Source organism: Habropoda laboriosa, unplaced genomic scaffold (genome assembly GCF_001263275.1).
Source record: "Habropoda laboriosa isolate 0110345459 unplaced genomic scaffold, ASM126327v1 scaffold1119, whole genome shotgun sequence".
Lineage (NCBI taxonomy): Eukaryota > Metazoa > Arthropoda > Insecta > Hymenoptera > Apidae > Habropoda > Habropoda laboriosa.
Window position 1 is genome coordinate 82,024 of NW_017101197.1, and position 14,991 is coordinate 97,014.

Here is a 14,991-nt window from a genome sequence, read left to right on the forward strand (position 1 = left end):
TGATTCATTTTACTGTTGTGATTAGATGACTATGAGCGCAGTCGCGCGTCGCTCGATACGTCGTAGATTTCGTTATTTGTGCACAGTTCGTCTACAGTTATACGGCAAGACAGTTGAATTGAGATGGTGTGTGTTTCTGTAAATTGAGCGAAAAAAACAAAGTGGTTATTGATATATCGGTTTTTATCTTTTATTGCAACATAATTGTTTTTTTTAAGACAAGTATGTTTTTTTACTTCATTATTGAACCTTGCTTTCTATATTCTTGCTGGTCTTTAATAAAAATAAATATTATTGTTTATTTCTATTATTATCCTAACCTAACCATTATCAAATAAATAGCTTGAAAATTTTTCATTTCAGCATGGCCTCTGCGTCTCAACAAAAAACCGTATCTAAAAAAAAGGAAATATATCCATGAAAGAAGATTATTCAATGAAACATGGACGGAGGACTACTTTCTTCTTGAGATGAATAGTGAGACACTCTGCTTAACTTGTCGCGTTTTCACACCTGTCTTCAAAGAGTATAATTTGAAAAGGCATTATGCGCAAAAACATGCTTCCAAATTCGATGCGTATCAAGGAATGTGTCGTAAAGACAAAGTAGCGGTACTAAAAAAAGGCTTCATATCTCAACAAAAGTTTTTTAACAACGTTACAACTCAGACAGAATCTATTGTGAAGGCTAGTTATGTAGTCGCAAATTTAATCGCCAAAATATCGAAACGGATATCGAAAAGGATATGAAAAGTGTTGGAAATAAGCCTTTTTGTATAATCGCGATCGATGAGAACTGCGCGCACCAATAGGGATTTACCGATTTCCGGTGGGTCGGAGTTTTTCTTCCTCCCGGAGACGAAACGTGTAAAAAAAGGCAGCAGACGTGCGATTCGGTGTATCTCGTTACTTTTATTCATCATATTAAAGAATAGGTTACTTTGTTAACTGTGGATTAATTTTCTTCCCTCACTTAAGCAGTACCTGCATTAAAATTCTAACAAAAAGTAAAGCTTGTAGTTTTAAATTTTATTCTTTGATAATGAATGAAAGTACTGAAGCTACTGATACGGCTCAATTTGCCATTTTTATTAGAGGTATTAATGACGAATATAATATAACTGAAGAAATGGCTTCTTTAGTACCATTAAAAGACACGAAAATATCAAGAGATTTATATGAAGCCGTGAAAAAAACGTTAACGCGATTTTCTTTGTCTCTTTCCAACATATCTGGTGTAGCTACGGATGGTGCCCCAGCTATGATAGGTAAAAAAGAGGGGCTTGTAAAATTAATAGAAGACGATGCCATTGCTGTCGAAAACTCTCGTTTGATGAAGTACCATTGCATAATACACCAAGAAAATTTATGCGGAAAAGCTTTAAAAATGAATCATGTTATGCAAATCGTCGTCAAGACTGTGAATTTTATAAGGGCCCGGAGATTGATCATCGCGAATTCCAGGAATTTCTCAAAAGTTTGGATGCTGAGTATGGCGGCCATTTTAGTATTTAGTGGGATTCCCTTTAGATTGTATAATCGCTTTAAGTCTTTGCAGCATCGAATTTACTAAATTTCTGAATATAGCACTGGAAATTTTATTCCAGGGCTTGAAGGAAACTGTTACAATTTTCAATTGGTTCTGATGTAACAGTTATTTTTTTACTTTTAACTTTTCTGTTATAAGAAAACAGTTATAAATCCACTGAAACTTTTACTCCATATATTTATGCATAAATAGAAAATTTTTCCTTTTTCGGAAATGGGAAAAAGTTGTAGTTGGACAGTCACAGTTATTCTGCTTTGAAAAAGTACTTTCAAACAAATTTACCGTTTAGTATTACATAGGTTTGAGGTTGAAACCTTGAATCATTCTATAAAGTTCTAGTTGTATACAAACATTTGCAAGTGAGATGGAATACGTTGGGGATTCTGCGTTCACAAGGAACAATAGTGAATCAGTAGTACTGATTCAGTCAACTCTGTGATGAGCTCAGAGTTACATTTACAAGTTAACATAATGGGACGAAAAGCAAATATCTTTGTGAGAAATTCGTTTACTCTTGAACAAAATGGGAATAAAAACTTCAATATACAGTAAAAGTTGTGGCAAAAAAATCGCTGGAAATTGGCTTACGAATTTAAGAAAGCATTTGATAGATAAACATTATACTTTTTCTGAATCACTGCAACAAGAACAAGACGAATGCCAAAGTATGAGTATAGTGTCATAAAAAAAAAAACGCAAGATTCAAGTGGTATTATCAGTTGAAGAAGTTACAAATGCGTGCGTAGATTTAGTGACTATAGAAGGGCGACCGTTTACTTTATTGGATTCTAAACCATTTAGAACACTTATAGAACCTCTATATTTATTGGTAAGACGATATATTTATCACATTTATATCCTTTGTTGTCTGAATTCTGTTATCTAATTGAGAATTTTTAGGATTAGGAATGAACGTTATCAATTCACATAGCATTCTAAATATTATTGATGAAAAGTACAAAGATTTAAAACAACAGATTACATAGCTGTGTGCTAAAAAACTTATTAGTTTGAAGATCGATGTTGGAACACGTTGTGGTCGTTCCATTTTTGGCGTAAACATGCAATATGTTGACATTAAAACCAAAAAAATCGTTATCAAAACGTTAAGCATGATGGAGTTACATGTAAGATACAGTTCCGAAAATTTGAAATTAGAAGTGTTGAAAATTTTAAAGAAATATAATATTAGCGTAGACCAAATTCACACAATAACGAGTGATAACGGGCAAAATATGATAAAGACAGTACGTATCCAGCGGGACGCTTCTATAAACAATTTGCCACGTACAATATATGATAACGATAATAACAATTTTAATGAAGAAGTTTTCAATGATTTAAAACCCGGAAACATTTCATCTATTCGCTGTGCAGCTCATACTTTACATTTAGCAGTCAATGATTTTCTGAAGAAAATTAAAATTACTTCGTACCCCAAACCACAAAATAAACTTGTCACAAAAAAACTTAAGAAAACCATTTATCGACATAGTTACGCGTTGGAATTCGACGCACAATATGTTGGAACGGCTTTTAACATTACAACATTATTGTAATAACGAAAGTAATGGCAAAAAAATGTTCACTCTATACATTGGATAACCATATCAGAAGTAATCAAAGTGTTAGCTCCCGTGAAAGAAGCTTCCTTAAAAGTACAAGAACTTCAGTTACCTCTGGGTGATTTTGTAAAACTTTGGTGGGAACTAAAATTAAATGTAAAATCGATGCAATCTTCTTACTCAATTCTGCTATCTGGAATCTTAGAAAATCGTGAGCAATTATTGATGGAAAACGATACGCTACTATCGTCAATATTTTTGGATCCTCGTCTAAGAAAACTTTTAAATTCAGAAAAAGTTGATACAGCAAAAATGTATTTAAGAAAACTTTGTACTCAACTACTAACAATTAAGAAGCTTTCTCAATCACAAATAAGAGAGTCTAACCGCTTAGCTTCGACTTCTATACAACAAAATATTCAACATGAGAGAGAGACATCACATCTGACACCCAATTCGATACGTATAGATGAATCATGTAGTAGTAGTAGTAATAATAATGATGATGACAATAATAATACTACAGCATCTATAGCCAATTTCAGCAAATATCTAGACGAAATTTATATTTATAGTGGTTCATCTAACGAAGAAAATGAAGATAAATCCAAATTACAAGCAGCTTTATGTGAAATTGAAACGTACAATCCAAAAAGAGTTGATTTAAGTGTAAACATACTAAAATATTGGATTTATCGGAGATTTAAAAACCCGTTTATAAGTCAACTAGCAGTAGCACTTCACAATGTTCCTGCTACACAAGTCAGCGTGGAACGAGCATTTAGTGCTTTGAAATTTATTCTCAATGATCTTAGAACTAGTATTAATGAAAATACTTTGGAAAATATATTACTTCTAAAACTAAATGCTGAACACTGAACGCATATGTACATAAAAGTACAATAAAATATTGCTAAGTTCCTAAGTAAGTGTCTTAAATAATGCTAAGTAAGTGAAAAATAGTTTAAATTTTTATATTTTACTTTAAAATATCTGTTAAGAAATAAATGTTCCTTGAAAACTTTTATTAACCAAATATAAAATAAGTGTTACAATTAAACTTTTATAACAGAATTAAAGTGTTAATGTACAAAGTTAACTTAAAACAGAAAAGAAATAATTTAAAAGTTTAAAGTTTACAAAATAACTTTTATTTATAAAAGTTTACAGTTTCATTCAAGCCCTGTTTTATTCCACTCTTCTAAGAGTGCATTTTTTAAATCATGGTTCGAAGAAATGTAATGATCCCGAATTTTTTATTCGAGATAACTCCATAAGTGTTCTATTACATTTACATTTGGAGACTGCGGGGGGATTTTCAGTTGGTGCAGCACATTATACAGGATCCATTGCCGTGTATTATAAGCATTATGCTTCGGATCATTATCATGCAAAAATATATAATTGTCCTGTAATCCCATTTTATTTGCACTAGCTTGAAGATGCTCTTTTAGAATATCAATGTACATTTTGTGGTCCATGATACCATCGATAAAATGGAGGGAACCAACTCCGCTTGCACTCATACAACCCCAAACTATGACCGATCCTCCTTCGTGCTTTACGGTAGGCTGCAAATTTCTTTTCTCATGCTCGGTATTTTGTTTTCGCCATACTGTACATTGTCCATCCGACCCAAATATGTTATATTTACTATCATCAGTAAATATAACACGGTCCTAGTACTCCATAGGAACATTAACATACTCTTTCGCGAATTGAAATCATTTCTTTCTATTAACTTCATTTACGAAATATTTCTTACGGGCTACTCTGCCATGATATCCTCTAGCCTGTAAAAAATTATGCACTGTACTACTGCACACAGTAATATTAAGATCATTTTTAAGATCAGCTGTAATTTTTACCGCACTTATCTTTGGATTTTGCTTTATTTTTCGAATTATCCATCGGCGGGTATACTCATTTGTTATTCGTTTACGTCCAGTTCTTGGATTATTTTTTAAAGTTTTTCGATCTCCATATCTGTTAATGATTCCTTGGATCGTGGACCTCGGTCTATTTAAAATTTTAGGAATTTCACTCAATCTTCTACACTTATTATGTAAGTTTATAGCAATTTTCCTTTCTTCTTCAGTGGTTTCCTTGCCTTTTCGTCCCACTATACGGTTATTACTATTGATTATATTTGAAGTTAGAACACTACCTGTAAAGACTGCGTCTCCAGATATACTGATGTTTATTATATTGATATATCATAGATATATCTTAGATATATCATAGATAATACTTATTACGCGTATATTTTCCGCTAATTTCTGGAAATTTGCTAATATTTTCATAAAAAATATAAATAAATCATTTTTATTTAATGAATTTATTCTAGAGATTTATAATTATATGTATATATTTTTTTGTTAACATATTTTTGTAATAAACGATTTTCTATAGAGTGTATGTTCAAATTGGCTACTGTACGAATACTTTTTACATTCACTGTATTTTCAAGAGTGAAGCACATGGTATGAGCGAGTAATGCGAATTTTGTATTGTACTGTGTGTGGGGTGGGTGTCACTGCGAGGGCGAGACGGAAAAGAGCATCGGTTTATGGAGAGGAGAGGTTCGCGAGGTTTTTGCTTCTTCGATACGTTCGCTCGAGGAGGTTTATTGCGGGACGATGTGAGTTTGGTACCCCGGTCTGGCGGTCGAATTTGATTAATGAATTTTATGATAATAAAGTACCAACCTTTCCCAGTGGCAAGAGAAAGTGATCGAATGGTGAAGTGATCGGTGCGGGGAAGTGAGTTCACCGATGAGCGTTAGTAGACACAAGAGACATCGACATCGACAACAATAAACGTCGAACGCCGGAAGAAGACGTTGAACGCCGCGACGTCTTCTGTTTTTCCCCCACTTTCCCCGCGAGCCGTGCGACGTTGGAGGAGTGCCGATCATATGAGTTCACAGGCCCGACCGTAACATCAGCTGTATCGGATTACCTGGAAAGCTCAGGATCGACACACTGACCCATTTTCGACGAAGCAGGTTCATTCGTGGACGACTGGGTAAGTTTTTCATAAGTAATAAAACACTTTATTCCTTTCGGATAACGAATAAAAGTATCGAACACAGTTATTAAACGACTTACTTGTTATTCATGAAAAAGAAAAAACATACGTTTTGTATATCTATGTCAATTATACACTCGCTGAAAATGTCATCGAAATCGGTGGATGAAGAAACAAGCAACAGGCATCGAAAGATGTAAGAATCTGCAGGTTTATTACAGTTCTAGGCCGAAAGTCGTGAAATAGTACGATTTTCACAATCTTTAACCGTTTGTAGCTCATAGCAACATTAACCGATTTCGATGAAATTTTCAGCGTGTGTATAATTGACATAGATCTACAAAACGAATTTTTTCGATTTCCATTACGAGCTCAGAAAAAAAAATTGTAAAAACGACCTTCGCTATTTTCTTCGTGATTCTGACTAATTGCAGTTTTTTCAAAAATTTATAGAAACGTCGGAATGACGGCAAAAAACCATTTCTCTAAGTCTTATGAAAACAGCGGTGCAAAGTTAAATTTTTTTGACAGCGATCGATAACCGAGAAGTCAGGCGTACGCATTTGTTCGATCGCGCGCGGATGAGCCTCTGTTCTTCGTCCCTGAGCGCGGGCTCAACGCGCGCTTTGATTGGCCTGTGTTTTTCGTTAATAATTCAAAAATGAAGCTTCAAACAACATTTTGGTAAAGGAAAAAGTTGTTCAGAGTCACCCCAGCAACCCCCCATTTCCGGATGTTACACTCTTTACGGGACACCCTGTATAGAGAATAGGTGTGTTCTCATTGGTCGTTGTTTTGTGGAGGTGGCAAATGTGGCGTATTCTGCTATTGGTCGACCCAAGATGTGATTTTTTGGGGAGACTGATCCCCAGTAACGAAATGTTTATGGTCCCAGGTGTTTTGGGTCTAGTGATGAGTCTATTGCTCGATTATGGTGCCGGTAGGTCCACGGGGGGTACATTGTTGTTTGCTGAACGTCGACACCACGTTCTGGCAGCCTAATATGACTAACTCGTTTATTGTGATAATCCGCCAAACCGAGATTCCGTTGCGCCCTAATGATGTCGCAACAATTATAGAATATTAACTAATTATATTCTGTTTCCTCTGCTTCAATTTTCTCTCCAAGAGAGATTATCCTACTAAATTACAGTAATATGACTTTAAAATGATAATGTATTCTATTAATGTTAAATATTGTGTCTAAAAATGTAAAATACGTCCTATTTTAGTTGCTCCTTAATATTTGTTAAGTGTGGGTCGCTGAGTAAATGAAAATTAATGTACTCTGTCTGTTTCGTATTTCTAATCCTATGCTGTAAATGTACAACCTATTAAATAAACAGGGCCATGTAGGTATAACATTAGGCACACTAATCAAACGAAACACGATATGTATTCCGATTCTATGCCATTCAGGTGAAGATTCTACTAATACAAATTCTCCACGATTTTACAACTTTCCGATTTACGTTGTTGTTTTCATCCGGGAAAAAAATCCAAGATGATCTTAATTTCTGTATAAAAGTGGTTATCTTGTGAATTAGAATGAAGCAAAAAAATTTTTTTAACCAAATGGCAATTGTATAAAACGGAAATTCATTAAATTTGTAATTTCTTCAGGCGATAAAAAGAAAAGTGTTGTCAATATTGACATAATTTTTGTTCACAAGATAGAGATGTTTATTTTATATGTGTATAAAATTTAAAGAAGATTGATCAATTCATTATTAAGATATCGTGAACTTCAAATACTAGATGTGAGGTTCTAGTGGCTACAATTGTTGGATTCCGGATAGTGGAATGTGTACAACACTTTTAAAACCTTAATAAGAGGTGAATTCAAGTTTCTAACAAGTTGTGAGTCGCACAAAGATATGGGAAATAGTGATTAGTATCGCTTTTGAAGTAGCTATATTTATAGGGTTTAGAAGAAGACATGGAAGGGACTAGAGAGGGGTTAAGGTAAAAGGTCTAGGAAAGTGGCAAAGGACCTATTTGACTAAAAGAACTAAATTACAAAATATTTGGCGAAATGAGTGTTCGCGATGCGCTGGCGTTTACCGAAGATTACAACGCGAGCGGCTCGCATCTGAGTCACGTCGTGGTAGGTTGGTATCCAACACAATATTGAGAACTAAATTAATATTTTTGTAAAAAGCAACAAAAAGCAAAAAGTAGTTGCAGGACTGTAATCTGTACAGTTTATAGAAAATAATGGTAGAGTTTTTCTCGGGCGATCTTAGTCGATTTGTGTAATTAAATAAAGTTTTCATGAAATATATTGTTACGTGGGTTCTTGGGGAATTTGAGGGAATTGTCGCCCGTGGAGCATATGAGATAATACGTCTGAGCTCTTTGAACGAGGAAAATTGAATTGAATTTGTTCAGGCGTCGTTGATTTTTATATATAATGTTTACATGCTTTTGTTAAAACAGTCATCACCAATTAAATGAAAGATTTTATATAAAGTTATTTAAGGATGAATTTGATTGGTTCTCAACATTTGTTTATCAATACATATTTCCTTTAAAGCGAGTGTTTTACACCTCGGCAATGTTTTGTCCATAGCGACAACGATAAATATTGATTTTAACGAGCGATTGCAAATAGCAATCAATGAGATTTACTGTACACTGTATGTACATATTTTGAGTTCTTTTGTTCATGGCTTCGGTTACACCGCTGCACAATTTGAATTTGGCGCGCTTTAACATTCACACTACGGGGCGCCACATGACATCAGATTCTGACCGCTCTAAAGCCACGTTCACGAGCATGCACGACGAGCGATTAAAACAACGTTCATACGATAGAGTAACAATATAATGAAGTGCAACAAAACTCCATTTTGCATTAAAATTTTTTTTTCGTTAATATTAAGCACACATACTTGAGGTAAAGACATAAAATACAGACACTAAATTACAAAATAGAAAAATTTATCTATTTTATTATTGGGTATTCTGAAATTACTAATACTACAAAGTAGAAAAATACTGCTGAACATAATAGTGATACTAATAGTTTCTTGCTAATACAGTCAAATTATCAAATTCAAACTTTTATATTTCGTCCCAATGTTCAATATGTATGCGTTACTATAGAGTCGCCTAACTATGCGGCGTGCGTGTTGCGTGCCCGGCTGTTGCGTGCTCGGTAGGAATTGTTAGCCTTTCAAGTTTAATTTTTCGCGCTATAGCAAAAAAACAATGTGTTGATATGAAATTTCATTAAGACGTATTTCCGTAATTCTACTTAAAAACCAACAAGATATGGATTAAAAATAGCGCAAAAATGTATATATTATAATAAATGATATATATGGAGATATAAAGTTGGCTGGAAACTACGGTAGATGAACCTAACCTGAAATAACACGTAGTCATATTGGTGAAGAAAAAAAGTGTACAAAGAAATATGTAGATGGAAAAAAAAAAACTATGACACGTAGTAGCTTCAAGGGAAAGCTAATCTCATGCAAGATTATTGGGAATACGTGAATGGATCGAAGCATTCACCGGTAGATGAAGATGAAATCGGAGTGTGAAATAGAAACGATCAGAAGGATAAAGCGAATATAATTCTCTTCATGAATTTATTCGATTTGTGTTGTATAAAACATTGTGACACTAACAGTGATGTGTGGTTAAAACTACAGGATGTTTAGTTTACCAGTTCAAAGGACCAGCATGGTAGGCTACTCTCCTTGAAGCAATTATTATTACACAGCATTATTATTAATACATAGCAAATTAAAAGAAGGGGAGTGCATAATGATCATTTAAATACATCTCTTGGTATTGTAGACAAACTTTCGGAGATGGACATTCATGTGTGTAATGATTTGCTGGCCATATTATTGTTGTACAGTGTTCCAAACAGTTATGATATTTTCAGATGTGCTATAGAAACTAGAGATGTACATTAACAAAGAGAGATCATAGCTGTGGGGTTGTTGAATTTAATTAAACTTTTTGTAGTGAATGTAGAAAGAAAATGAGTAGACCCATGTCTGGGCACTTTGGCCAATGCACATTATTGAGAGAGATATTTAACGTTATATTTTTGATAAATTAAGCATATACCGTATTTTCGGACCATGATGTACCCAAAATTTATGGGACGATTTTTAGAAAAGAATATTTTATTAGGTATATAAAGATATTTTCAAATACTTACTTAATTTATTTATTGTTAAAATAATTCGTACTAGCAATATTCAGTACCCTACATACCTACCTACACTGGCGTGTTGTACTAATTTTATTAACATATTGCACCAGTAATTGAACTTCTCTAATAGCTTCGATACAGTATAAAGATTCGTATTTTAATGTTACCTTTGGACCATAAGACACATTCCAATTTTAAGTCGATTTTTCTATGTAAAAATAAATGGTCTTATGCGTCTTTTGGTCCAAAAAATACAGTACCTAATTTCTTAACAACATTACTACAGTTGTGACATCAAAGTTGATAGTGTAGTAGATTCATAATTACAGGTTCGTTAGTTCAAATCCTACAGTGGATATAAGTCCTTTTTTAACCAGTGCTGAATGGCATCAAGGCTTGAATATTATGGTTAAGAGGATATTAACATAACTAATTGTCCTTGTTCTAGATTAAGTATTCGGTGGAGATTATAAGAAGCCTCACAATGATAGTTGTTGCATAGGATCGCTACAGTTATGACTTCATCATTAGATTGATAGGTGAGTAGCATGCAAATTGATTAATATGTACAATCATCTCTCCAACTGTCCATTCAGCGTGAAACAAGCTAACATTTTAAATATGTGTCATGGAGGTGCTACCAACGATTACCAATAAGGTGTTCATAACTTATTCTTAATTATTGCTATATCCTTAAATACATGTAAAATACAATATGTAATAAATTTGTCACTGTGATTTATTTATGCTTATTGGAACTTATAGAAAGTATATTAGTGTATATTGGCTGTAACTGTTCTTTTGTCAGAAAGAATCTGGCATATTTTAGAAAGTATTTCACTTGTAACAGTAGTTTTTTGTATAGATAAATATTTGGTAGCCATAATCATAAGTTTTTAAAAAGTTGCAGTACAATGTGTATTCCATTATGTGAATAGATGATATTTTCTATTAATTTCACTTGAGTTTATATATCTGTCAGAGTAAAGCACAAGAATGTAATCTATTGTTATCATACATCTTGTCAGCTTGAAAATTAAAAAAATGCCAGCACTTTGAATATGAAGTATCGATTTTTATCGACTTTTTTTCGTCTTTAAGAGGTTGTAAAAATGAGAAAAAAATATATTTTGGCATGATTTTACTACTGGCTATAGTCATACATGTGCTGAAGCATGTGCAAAATTTGAGTTCGATTGGTACAGTATTTTTTGCCAGATCTGGCAACCATTTGAGAAAAGATTTTTGAGAAAAACGTGTTTAAAGTTTTAATTGCAATTCACATAGGGATAATTTTATTTATCATTAATCTGCATGTTCAGAATCATGGAGGAGACCTTCCTCTTCTTGAAACAAATGTTGAGCTGTTCTTTCTTCTTTCCGATCAGTTCTGGCTTTATTAGTGAAGTCACTTATGCGTTGTTCCAAGCGATTGATGCAAGTTTTATTACAGCAGTTTACATATTGTACATTTCAGTTTCTTCACCAATTGTTACCTCCATTACTGATAATACTTTAAGAATGGGCAAAAGTCCATTATTAAATATAATTACTGCCACTAAAGGAGAGGATGGTTTATAATTAATGTCGACATTTGGTTTTTATTTTATTTCTTTACTTGTGTTAATAAACTATTATTATTATTGTAAGAAACACGGAAAACTTCTTTTAGAAAAAAAATCTACAACGTATTTCATTATTTACACTAATGATGAAAAACAGACAGTTTACACACACAAGGAACAGATGTTTACAGACACAGACTATTGCACAATTTGCACAGACAGACTGACTCGCTTTTGTTGCTTGCCTCTTATTTATATATGTACATAGATGTTTTGGGAAAGTTCTCTGTTATTCCAAACAAAACAAAAGTGAATATGTTTTTAAATCTTTTTTTTTTATTTCCTTTATTTAACTGTTCCTATTTGTTGATACAAATATTTACATTTGTTTTACCCTTCATTTAGCATATTGTGAGGATTTCGGTACTATTACTGACAATCACTGGAAGGGATTTTTGTTGTTTTATTCACAGAGTATGTGTGATTTAGAGGTTGGAGGGAAGTAGATTTATTGGATGTTTACGTTTGAGTCTTCTGGGGAGGTTTGTATAATTGTTTTTAGCGAGAGGATTTATGTGTGTGACTATTCTGTTTCGATGTACTTTACAGAATCTTGTAATTTCATCTTTGACTGTGGGGATTTCTAGTGCTCTGCTTATATCGTCATTTCTTATGTACCACTGTGCATTTAGAATAGATCTTAGAATAATGGATTGCTGGGATTCCATTTTTTTAATATTTGACTTAGCTGCCATACCCCACATTTGTATCCCATAAGTCCAGATTGGTTTTATTATGATTTTGTAGATCAATAATTTGTTGTTCATGCTTAATTTAGATTTTTTTGAAGTGAGCCAATACATGGATTTTCTTGTTAACGTCATGTGTGTGATTCTTTCTTGTATGTGTTTTTTCCAGTTTAACTTATGATTCAAATGTAGTCCAAGATATTTAACTGAAGTTGTCTGTTGAATCTCCTGATCTGACAGTTTAACTTTATGAGTTGCTTTCTTTTTAAGAGTAAATGTAATGTGGGAACACTTGTTTGAGTTTATTTGGATTTTATTATCTTTTGTCCTGTTTTCTATCAAAATCAGATGATTTTGTAAGTTTCTTGTTGCTATTTCAATATTTTCATGTGCAGATAGTATAGGTGTGTCGTCCGCGAAGATATAAGTTTTAGTTTCCAGCATCATTGGCATGTCAGCAGTAAACAGAGAATACAAGATGGGTCCAAGAACACTTCCTTGTGGAACTCCAACGTAAATTTCTTTGAGCGGGGAAGATGTATTTCTAATTTTAATATAAAAGTATCTATGTGTAATGTAGGATGAAATAATTGTGTAAATGCTATTTGGTAGGATTGTTTGCAATTTACTTAATAATCCTTCGTGCCAGACTGGTAAATTGTTTTTAGAATAACCTTTCATGGCACGAGGAGTATCTGATTGATAAATCAACAATGGTTTCAATTTTAATTCTCCTGTCTCCTCTACATTAAAAATTAAATTTGGTGGATAATTTCCCCTTTCCATAATTTCACGGAACTCCATTGGATATTTTTCAGCTGATTCTACGTCTGCACTAGCCGAATCGCCAATCATTTTATGCAAGTTTGATCGTTTTCTAGACCGATCAAACCAACCTTTGCTTGCTTTAAAAACTTCTCCTCTATGTTGAGATTTTAAATGATCCCAAAGACTAAGTTAATAAATTTTCCATTTCTGTCATCAAAAAACTTCTGGTTCGTGAAACTTTCGTCGCTGTAATTGGAGTAACACTTTCGCCAGCCTTTTTAATTTTGTCTTTTTGTTGCACAATTGATCGCACTGTAGACTCAGGCAATTTGAAATCCCTTCCTACAACTGTAAATTTACCACAACTTTCCATCCTTTCTATAATTTTTAGTTTCTTTTCTAAAGTCACTACATTGCGAATTTTCTTAACCGATTTTTCACATTGTCTTTTTGACATTTTAAAAATTACGAAGAGATAAAAAAATATGTAGTCAATTTAATTAGCGTGCGTTTGACACTGCAGACTGCAGCTAAGATTACACTGAAGGATAGACCCAAATGATGCACTGTGTCAACCGTACCAGGCTCCGGCCTACGGCGTTCTTTTGTCTCACCCACACTCGTAACTTTACGTTATATGCATGTGTATGATGTGATTAAGCGAGAAAGAAAGTTAGCACGCACGTGCAACCATTCATTTTGACTTTTCCTTGCACGTTTCAAAGCCACACAAGTGCAAAGACAAAAAAAAAGAGATCGCGATATAACGAATCCGCACTCGCCGGGCTCGCGATGAACGGGGGTTACCTGTAGTTTGGAGATTGATTCTTCTTGACCTGGACCACACGTGAGCGGATTTCACACGTCTGGATCGTTTGTCGCAGACCCTAGTCAGACACGGACGTACGTGCCGTGTGAACGGAAAGATTGTTATCTGTAACGCTCCGGCTGAAACAACAATAGAAATATTGTTATTCTCCTTTGACCGGTAGCGCGGACGTAACACGATATGGTTTTCCTTCCGCTTCTAATGATTCATTTTTCTTTAGCGTCTCTCTTTGTACATCCTCGAATTTTTCGTTTGTTTCTAACGGAGTCTCCAATGATTTACAATTTTCCATATTAAATTTCGTTAACATAGTTTCTATGTACTGTCGCTGAGACAACCTAATCCGACCTATTTCGCCGTCTCTGTCCACTCGCATCCCCAAAATATCTTTGACTTTTTCCAGATCTTTCATTTTAAATCTAGCTTTATAGTGCGGGATCTTCGCGTCTTAGGTTGTGTGGGGTTCGGGCCGACTACACTTAAATATCGCAACCTCACGAGAACACTGTGCCACTATTATCGGAGCTACCGCACCCCCACTATGACCTACCGCTGTCTCCCACTATACCGTCCTTGTGCTCTTACACAAGTGTAGCTCGAGCAACCTGAGCGCACGAGTAAGAATTAGGAGATTCCCTTTGAATCTCGGTGAGACGCAGTGTTTCGAGTATATGGGTGTTCGGGACAAAAAACATAATTTCTAAATTAATCAATTTTCGACCTAAGTTCTCTAATACTTTTTTGAAGAGAATTCAAATAT